The 10,904-nt window shown below is 40.7% G+C and overlaps 1 pseudogene; it reads right to left on the reverse strand.

Annotated features, from left to right (window-relative positions):
• Positions 1–9,686: 9,686 nt before the first annotated feature.
• Positions 9,687–10,685, reverse strand: LOC121265735 (annotated as a pseudogene).
• Positions 10,686–10,904: the final 219 nt, after the last annotated feature.

Below are 10,904 nucleotides of genomic sequence, written 5' to 3' on the forward strand. Positions count from 1 at the left end.
AGAATCCGATGGTGGGGATACATTCATGGTAGTGGTACAGCTTAGGCCTGGGGCCCAGTACTGCTTTGCCCACCCCAGGCAGCCCACTCGACCCTTGCATGGGGTGGGCAAGGTTGTCCTCCCGCATCATGCAAGTAGACAGGCGGGCGAACGAACGGGCAACCGCCCATTGTGAAAGGCTGGGACGGGTGTTGGGCTAGGCTTCTATCCTGCTCGGATTTCACTTGATCACCTGGCCCATATATATAAATATACATATATATATATATATATATTAAAAAGAAATAAGTTTTGTAATGAAACAACGTTGTTTTGAAGAGTTTATACGGCGTCATTTCATTTTAGGTTTAATCATCCCCTGCTTTGCATCTGTGTCTCTTTTTCATGCCTCTCTTAAGGAATGCATGAAGAGAGAGATAAGATGAGAATTTTACAAGTAATATTAAGATGATTTGTGTATAATAGTGACATAGTTTGAGTTAAGTATTTACTAGGTCTTGAAAAATGAGACTTAATAAGTTAAAAAATATTATAAAGTTAAAATATTGTTAAAATATTATTTTTATTTTGAGATTTGAAAAAGTTGAATTATTCTTTTTGTGTTTTATTTGGAAGTTTGGTAAATGCATAATGATTAATTTGAAAAAGTTATAATGATTAATTTGAAAGTGTTTGTCTTTGAGTGATGCTTGAGAAAAAGATGAGATTGGATGATATGAAAATTATTTCCAAACAACCCATTAGACTCTCTCTCTCAAACTCTCTTAACTCTCTCAGTCACGGCGTCATTGTAGCTCACATCGTCATTGTCGCAGATTTAATTTTCTCTCAACCCTAACTGGATGATATAATGGCTGCTCAGAGCTTAGCAGGTAACTGCACTTGCAATTACTAATTGAATGCAAATTAAATGCATTTATACTAATATTTGCCTACAAATTGAGGCTCCCAATGAGAGAGCCTTAAACACACCAAGGAAGAAGATAAAAGAGAGAGAGCCTGGAGAGTTCTGAGAGAAAAGAAGACAGTTGAGTTGAGTGGAATGTGATCTTCCTTTTTTATAATATTTTCTTGTGTTCCACTATTTATTAGTGAAACTCTTTTCTGTGGATGTAGGCAGTTGCCAAACCACGTTAAATTTTTGGTATCACTGATTGCGTGGGTGTGCTCTTTTATTTCCGCTTTTATTCATTCTGTTGTGTTATTTTTTCCAACAAGTAGTATCAGAGCGATTGGTAGAAGGATTTTTTACAAAAAACTCATTTTTAATGTGCTGCTCAGTTTGCAAATTTGAACACACCACTGTGTTCGTCTCATCGAGACAAAAAAAGTGGTGAAAAAGAGAGGCCGAACGGATGTCGCACTCGCCCCCACGCGCCTTCTGAAGATTGGAGAGTGAAGTCCACTCTCGACACTCTCCACACGCGCCAAGGAGAGGATCTAGCGCATGACCCCACGCGCACCAGGCAGCACATGCCCTCCAGAGAAGTATTTGTACGTGACGTCCACGTGTTTCACGCACTACTGACCACTAAAAGGTGCATGACTTCCATGCGCCTACGCATTTTTCGATCGCCACACACTGCACGTGCTACAAAGTCCATGTTTTGGTTTTCTTGCTCATCCTTGTGCTATTTGCGTTCGATTTTGACGAAACAAGACTCGTTTCCAACAAAATCAGGCATTCCAGACACAACGGTTCTGTCTGTTTTGCAATATCCTACCTCAAAGATCCTATACTTGCATTTTGTATTAGAATCAATCTAAATCCATGGAGGATTCAGCATCAGGGGCATGAAAAGGCTGACTGCCTCAAACTACGATCTTTGGAGACCTCGGATAGAGGATCTCTTGAACTGTAAAGATCTGTCTGAACACTTGAAAAATGAAGGGAAGAAGCCAAATGAATATACGGGATCAAGTGTGGAATAAGATGCACAAGAAGACTATCAGTCAGACCAGGCAATGGATCGACAATATGTCTTTCACCATGTGGCCTAAGAGACAAATGCATATAACCTCTGAAAAAAGTTGGAGGATATGTATCAAGCTAAGACTGCTCGAGACAAGACCCTTTTGATGAGATGACTTGTTAACTTGAAGTTGAAGAGTGACACATCTGTTGTTGAGGACACTAGCGAGTTTCAAAACCTAGTTAACCAGCTCGGGTTCGTCAAGTTGAATCTTGGCGATGAAGAACAAACTCTGATACTTCTCAATTCATTACCAGACAGTTGGGAGACGGTGGTGGTCTCTCTAAGTAACTCTACTCCAGATGGTAAACTTACCATGACGATGTGGATGCCTTGTTCAATGAGGAGGCTAGACGAAAGGAGATGAGCATGAATCAATCTCATGTCCTTGTCACTGAGGGTAGAGAATGACCTCAAGGTCATGATAGAGGGAGAGGTGGAGGCAGAACCAGAAGGAAGTCTCAACCACGTGGAAAGTCCAACAGTAGCAGGAACCAGCAGACGGGTAATATGAAGTGTTACCATTGTGGCAAAAAAGACCACATGAGGAAAAACTGCCACAAGTTTTTAAGAGAGTAAGGTCAAAATAGTAAGTTGAAGAAAAAAGATGGTGAAACTCTTGTCACTCTTTCAGGAGATGTGGCAATACTCTCTACCAGTGACGAGACGTGTCTACACGTTGCAAGCCACGATGTTGAGTGTGTGGTAGACATAACAGCATCATACCATGGCACTTCCCATAGTGAATTTTTCACTCGTACAAAGGATGAGACTTTGGTACGGTAAGGATGGGGAATGCCAGTTCCTCGAAAATCATGGGAGTTGGCGAAGTGCAGATGAAAACCAACATTGGTTGTACCATGGTGTTAAAGGATATTCGACATATTCCTAACCTTCGACTTAACCTAAATATAGATATCCAAAATAAATTGCCTTTAAAAAGTTATACAGTTATCTAATATAAATATCATACAAGCCAAATACATAGCCAAAAAGTAGGAAATCCCAATACACTTGCAAGTGATCCCAAATCACTTCTCTGGCGGAGCCAAATCCTCAGGCTCTTCGTTCTCATCTATATCAAAATCTACGATACCATAAAACGGTACTGTAGGGTATCAAATACTATAAGATTATGAATCTTTGCAAGTAATCAACCAAGCAACCCAAAAGATAAAAATGCATTAATGCAGTCAACAAACATGTGTACCTAATCAAATGCAAATGTAACCCAAAAACATCATTTTCCCCGAAAATGATTATTTTCCAACACACGCCAAAAATCTCATTTGACGAAAAACACACCATGAATAATATCTACCATTTTTCTAGAAAATGACTCAACATAATCATTTATCGGACATTGTAGGCGGGAATCACAGGTGGGACTCTACCACCATCCCTACTTACCACCATCCCCACTACATGCACCGTAGGCAGGAATCACATGCGGGATTATACCATCATCTCTGTTTACTACCATCCCTACTGCATGCACCGAAGGCGAGAATCACAGGCGGGACTATTCTCCCATCCCTACTTACCACCATCCTTATAGTTTCTTTTCACACTAGAGGTACCTATCAGAGCACAGTAGGCTGGAATCACAGGCGGGACTTTTCCACAAACCCTACTTACCACCATCCCTACCGCATGCACCGTAGGTGGGAATCACAGGCGGGACTATACTCCCATCCCTACTTACCACCATCCTTATAGTTTCTTTTCACACTAGAGGTACCTATCAGAGCACTGTAGGCGGGAATCACAGGCAGGACTTTACCACAAACCCTACTTACCACCATCCCTACCGCATGCACCGTAGGTGGGAATCACAGGCGGGACTATACCACCATCCCTACTGCATGCACCGTAGGCAGGAATCACAGGCGGGATTATACCACCATCCCTGCTTACCATCATCTCTACAGTCTCTTTTCCTTTCTCTCAAACTGATCAATCCAATCATTTCAAATATATCCAAAATCATTTCTCGCATGAAAACCCAGTATTTCAACATATACAAATGAACATGTATGCATTTATACGAAAATCCAGTTTTTATTTACAGACATGAACATGCGTGTAAATGCATTGTATATGACACAACACAAATATCCAATAGCCAACAAAACCCAACATAATCCAATCAGACAACAAATATATCCTCTAAATATGAGTTAGTGTAAAAATACATTTAAATCTCAAAAGTTCTTTGGAAAAATACTTATAGTGTTATAATATACTTTTCAAAGGTTCACAGAGATGCTAGAAGCGGCAGCGCAACAATGAAATAGTATATTTTGGGGTCTAAAAAACACAACTTTTGAATGGGGACAAACGAAGACTTGTGATGGCTAGGGAAGGGCTTAGGGGTGTTAGTAAAGCTAATGGTGGTGGTGGTTGGCCGTGGGTGGCGGTTGGAGTCCACAAAGCTTAAATCAGAAAATGAGTTAGAGGAGCCTCAAAGGTGGCGGATCAGAGCTGAGCTTGGGTGGGTTTGGTAGCTAGGAGGCCACCGGTGTTATGGTGAAAATATGGTGGCCAATAGTGGTGCGATGGTGGTGCTAGAGCACAAAGGTCGTGCAGCCTGAAGCCGTGCATGGAGGAGATTGGCAGCGCGGAAGGGGCTAAAAACATAGAGGGTGGTCGCCGACTAGTGGGGAAGAGGTTGGGAGGGGCGGTGATGGCGACGACGGCGGTCGGGGGTGCTCTGAGAGGGAAGAAAAAAATGAACGGGGAAGGGGAAGGAAGACGTCATGCACGGGAGGGAGAAAAGGGGGGAAAAGAAGAAGAAAAAGAAAAGAAAGAAGGAAAAGAAAAAGAGGGAAAAAGGAAAAAAAGAAAAAGAAAAAGTGAGGAAAAGAAATGAAGTCCAATCCTTACATCTTAAGTCACAAAATGATCCAACAAAAAGAATTTCAAAACAGCAAGATAAATAAAATAATTTAACCGTAATAACTAAATAAAAATAAAATAATTAAATCTAACAATAAAATAATTTAAAATAAAGAGCAATTTAAATGCATAACAATAATTAATATTAAGAAAGCATATCAAAATAAATTTCACAACTTAAAAATCATAAAAATAAACCAACGAAAAATCCGATAAACTTAAAACAATAGAACCAATATTTAAATTAGTTAAAATAACCCTTCAATTAAAATACACTAAAATACGGGGGTATCAATTTACAAGGTCAAACATCAACGCTAAGGCAGTTACAAGACACAACCAGAACACACTTAAGAAAATCACACGACCTCCAACACCCAACGGGTATGGGTACAACTTGCATAACTTTTCCAAAACCCGAGAATAAACCACACAAGACATCCATTACGAAAGATCAGATTAGACCCATACCTGTCATAACTCCAGCGTCCTAAGTCTCTAGAACCTCGTCAGCAGCACTACCAGGAGTCAACGCATACACCCGAGCCTGAATTACTAGCTTCTAATTAGTTCTACCACCGCGATGACCGCCCTGATTCCCTTGGGTCCGATTTGGGCACTCACGAGCAAAGTCCCTCGTCTGACCTCACTCAAAGCACTGGTTCCTACCCTGACGGCACTTGCCCTCGTGGGCCCTATTACATAGGTCGCAAACTGGAGCTCGGCCCCCCATACGTACACCAGAGGCTGCTTGCGATCGGGCCCCCGTCCTTTGAACAAACTTCTATGGCGACCTGGAACTACTCCCTTCACCATCAACATTCAGCCGCTTCTTACTCGGAGGGGATCCTACCACAACACCTCACTCTTGCTTAGCAATAGAGGCCATCTCGACCAACCTCTGAAAGTTCTGGATTTGCAGGCACGCAACCTGTCTGCCAGATCTAAGGGCACAACCCTTCCTGGAAACGTTTGGCCCACAACTCTTTAGTGGCTATCAGATGAGTCGCAAATTTCCCAAGCTCTATAAATTTTCGGGTATACTGCTCAGAAGTCATATCCGTTTGGACCAAGTTATTGAATTCTTGTGTCTTCTGCCGTCTCACAAAAACAGGAAAGAAATGGTCGTCGAACTCTTTCTTGAAGCGCTGCCAAGACATAGCCGTAAAAGATGCCAACTCAATCTCTAGGAGTTCCCGCTTAGTCTTCCACCAATTAGCTACTTCACCTTGCAGCAGGTAACTCCCATAGAATACCTTCTGGGCCTCCATGCAACCACAAACTTCGAATGTCCTTTCGAGGTCTTCAATCCACCTCCCGGCCTAAAGTGGATCCACTTCGCTCGTGAAGGCAGGGGTTCTATGCGCCAATAATCGTTCATAGGTGCACCCAGCTTGCACCACCATATTCTGCTCTCCTTGCGGTGGACGAAAATTATGTTGAAAGAATTCCGTCATCCGATTTAACGCCCTTGCCATGACGTAATTCCCATCGCCTCTCGGCAATTCAAGGTTCCCAAGTCGGCCTTCTTGGTCATACCATCTTTCTGGCATAGCGTAACCCTTAACCCCACTTTCAACTTAAAACAAATTAAAATATAATTATAGTAAAATAAATTAAAATACAACAAAATAGCATAAATAAAGTAGAATAAAACCAACAAAATAAATTAACATACAATAAAATAGAACAAATAAATTAAAATAAACATACAATAAAATAAATAAAACAAATAAATTAGCGTACAATAAAACAAATAAAACAATTAAAATAAAATACTTCAAACAAAATAACTTCAAATCAATACTTTAAAATTTTCTGGTACAGCACCAACAGGACATGTGATTTTACCCAGAGCCAAACCGCTCTAATACCACCTGTGGCGCCCCCAACCCCCACGTACAGAAACACTGGAATCATGATGTCGGGATGATGACAACACGGGTCACGCATCCCAATGGTAAGTGCTCAAGTGTGTGCAACATGCAAGAAGTGCACAATAAAAGTCGTAACGGTTAATTAAGAGTTTGCCAACTAAGTACCAGATATTTAAATACAGATATTCAAAATAAATTGTCTTTAAAAAGTTATACAGTTATCTAATATAAATATAATACAAACCAAATACATAGCCAAAAAGTGGGAGACAAATCCCAATACACGAGCAAGTGATCGCAAATCACTTCTCCGGCAGAGCCGAATCCTCAGGCTCTTCGTTTTCATCTGCATCAAAATCTACGATACCATAAAACGTTACCGCAAGGTATCGAATATCGTGAGATTATGAATCTTAGCAAGTAATCAACCAAGCAACCCAAGAGATAAAAATGCATTAATGCAGCCAAAAAACATGTGTACTTGATGAAACGCAAATGTAACCCAAAAACCTCATTTTCCCTAAATATGATTATTTTTCAACACATGCCAAAAATCCCACTTGAGTAAAAACACGCCATGAATAATATTCCTCATTTTTCTAGAAAATGACCCAACATAATCATTTATTGGACACTGTAGGCGGTAGTCACAAGTGGGACTCTACCACCATCCCTACTGCATGCACCATAGGCGGGAATCACAGGCAGGACTATACCACCATCTCTATTTACCACCATCCCTATTGCGTGCACCGTAGGTGGGAATCACAGGCAGGACTATACCACCATCCCTGCTCACCATCATCACTACAGTTCATTTTCACACAAGAGGTACCTATTAGAGCACTGCAGGTGGGAATTACAAGTGGAAATTACAGGTGGGACTCTATCACCATTCTTGCTTACCAACATCCATATCGCATGCATTGTAGACGAGAATCACAAGCGAGACTATACCACCATCAGTATTGCATGCACCATAGGTGGGAATCACAGGCAGGACTATACCACCATCCCTACAGTCTCTTTTCCTTCCTCTCAAACCGATCAATTCAATCATTTCAAACATACTCAAAATCATTTATTGCATAAAAATCTAGTATTTCAAGTATACACAATGTATGCAATTATGCGAAAACTCAATTTTCATTTACAGACATGAACATGCGTATAAATGCATTGTATATGATACAACACATATATCCAATAGCTAACAAAACCGAGCATAATCCAATCACACAACAACTCCATCCTCCAATGCAACCGATCCCTTACTCATCAGACTCAGTCCGGTACAACCAACCAGTTCACAATAAATATCAATTAGTGTAAAAATGCATCCAAATCTCAAAAGTTTTTTGGAAAAATATTTACAGTGCTATAATATACTTTTCGAATGATCACAGAGATGCTAGAAGTGGCAGCTCAACAATGAAACAATATATTTTGGACTGTGGTCGTGGGTCTCAAAAGCCCAACTTTTGAACGGGGACAAACGAAAACTTGGGATGACTAGGGAAATACTTAGGGGTATTGGTGAAGCTAATGGTAGTGGTGGTTGGCCGTGGGTGGTGGCGTGGGTGGCGGTTGGAGTCCACAACACTCAAATTAGAGAATGAGTTAGAGGAGCCTCAAAGGTGGCGGATCAGGGCTGAGCTTGGGTGAGTTAGGTAGCTAGGAGGCCACTGGTGTTGTGGTGAAAATATGGTGGCACGATGGTGGCGCTAGAGCACAATGGCCATGCAGTTTGAACCCGTGCGTGGAGGAGATTGGTGGCTCAGGAGGGGCTGAAAACAGAGGGGGTGGTCGCCGAACAGTGGGGAAGAGGTTGGGAGGGGCGGTGACGACCACGACGGCGCTCGGCAGTGCGCTGGGAGGGAAGAAAAAAATGAACGGGGAAGGGGAAGGAAGACGTCGTGCACAGGAGGGAGAAGCAGGGGGGAAAGAAGAAGAAAAAGAAAGAGAAGAAGGAAAAGGAAAAGAGGGATAAAGAAAAAAAGAAAAAGTAAGGAAAAGAAATGAGGTCAAATCCTTACATCTTGGGTCACAAAATGATCCAACGAAAATAATTTCAAAACGGTGAGTTAAATAAAATAATTTAAACGTATTGACTAAATAAAAATAAAATAATTAAATCCAACAATAAACTAATTTAAAATAAAGTTAAATGCATAACAATTATTAATATTAAGAAAGCATATCAAAATAAATTTCACAACTTAAAAATCGTAAAAATAAACCAACAAAAAATTCGATAAACTTAAAACAAGAGAACCAATATTTGCATTAGTTAAAATAACCCTTCAATTAAAATACACTAAAATATGGGATATCACAGATATTATGGATAAAGCATTTTCTCCAAGAACTAGGGGTTAGTTAAGAAGACTACAAGGTACATTGTGATAGTCAAAGTGCTCTAGACTTGAGCAAGAATTCAATGTACAATTCCCTTACCAGACATATTGATATCCGCTATCATTAGATATGTGAAGCGATGGAACAACAGCTGTTGAAGCTTGTGAAGATCCATATGAAAGAGAATCCAGGGGACATGCTAACGAAAGTGGTTACAAGTGAGAATCTTGAGTTATGCAGAGATATAGCTGGAATGGAGAGCATCTAGGTCGATGGGCTTGGAACGGGAGAATTTTTGAAGTCCATGCCCATGCCTGAGCAGTCTACAATGGCTGCTCAGCGCTAAGCAGGTAACTGCATTTGCTGTTACCAATTGAATGCAAATTAAATGCATTCATACTGATATTTGCCGATAAATTGAGGCTCCCAGTGAGAGCCTCAGACACACCCATGAAGAAGAGGAAAGAGAGAGAGTCAAGACAGCTCTAAGAGAAAATAAGAGAGTTGAGTTAAGTAGAGTGTGATCCTCTACTTCTGTAACATTTTCTTGTGTTCCACTATTTATTAGTGAAACTCTTTTTTACGGATATAAGTAGTTTTTGAACCACGTTAAATTCTTAGTGTCACTGAATACGTCGGTATGCTCTTTTATTTCCGTTTTTATTCGTTCCACTATATTGATTTCCCCAACAGAATTGGCACCAGTTAACACAACGTGAATGAATAGATCTTCATGAACTTTGTTTGCAACATGTTCCCACCGATAAACAAGCTTGGTTGCATTTTGTTCCAAGCTCCTATTAACTGTGAATACAGTCACAGTTGATGGAACATGAACCGGCTTGATTTTCCATGCAACAATGATTCCAAAACTGAATCCTCCACCTCCTCGAATTAATGGCCGAAAACAAATCATCCCCCAAGGGTTTTCTGTCAAGTATTCTACCCTTGACGTCAATCTTTGTGCGTCAATAATATTATCTGCAGCAAGGCCATATTTGCGTAACAAGGTGCCATATCCTCCCCCACTGAAGTGTCCACCAACACCCATAGTCGGGCAAAGTCCTGCCGGAAAGCCAAAATTTATACTTTTCTTGGCAATCCTATAATAAACTTCACTAATAATGGCGTCGGATTCAACCCAAGCCGTGCCATCTTCTACATCAACCCTGATTGATCGAAGATTTATCATATCGATTATGAGAAATGGAACATCAGATACATAAGAAAGGCCCTCATAATCATGACCACCACTTCTAACTCTGATTTGCAGGCCATTCTTTTGGGAACAATTAATGGCTGCTTGAATATGGGAGACATGCGATGGCGTAACAATGACTAGAGGTTTCGGGGTGGCAGATGTTGAGAATCTAGGATTTTGTATGGAGAATTCCACTACAGATGAATATGAGGAATTGGTGAGGGTGTAAATGACTTGAGAAATTGAGGAGGTACTGGAGTTTCCAGCATGAAGGGTCAGGCATTGAAGGAAGTCTTCATTAGTGTAAGCCGAAGTTGCCCATAGAAATGAGAAAAAAGTAAAAACAAATGCAAGCGCTGATGTCCTAAGAGACTTCATTTTTGTCTGTGTTTCTGCGCTAGAAATTGGATGCGAGCTTCATTATTTATTGTGTTATGAGGAGGATCCACTGCTTGTTTAAGACTTGGAAATTTAATGTACGTGAACGTTACGACGATATTATCTTTTGCATGTTGTATTTTCTAAGGTTAATTTGCAGACCATTCCAACATCCAGATTGGAGAGATGAATCGCCACAAGAAATTAAATAGGCCGGAA

This window comes from Juglans microcarpa x Juglans regia, chromosome 5D (genome assembly GCF_004785595.1).
Source record: "Juglans microcarpa x Juglans regia isolate MS1-56 chromosome 5D, Jm3101_v1.0, whole genome shotgun sequence".
NCBI lineage: Eukaryota > Viridiplantae > Streptophyta > Magnoliopsida > Fagales > Juglandaceae > Juglans > Juglans microcarpa x Juglans regia.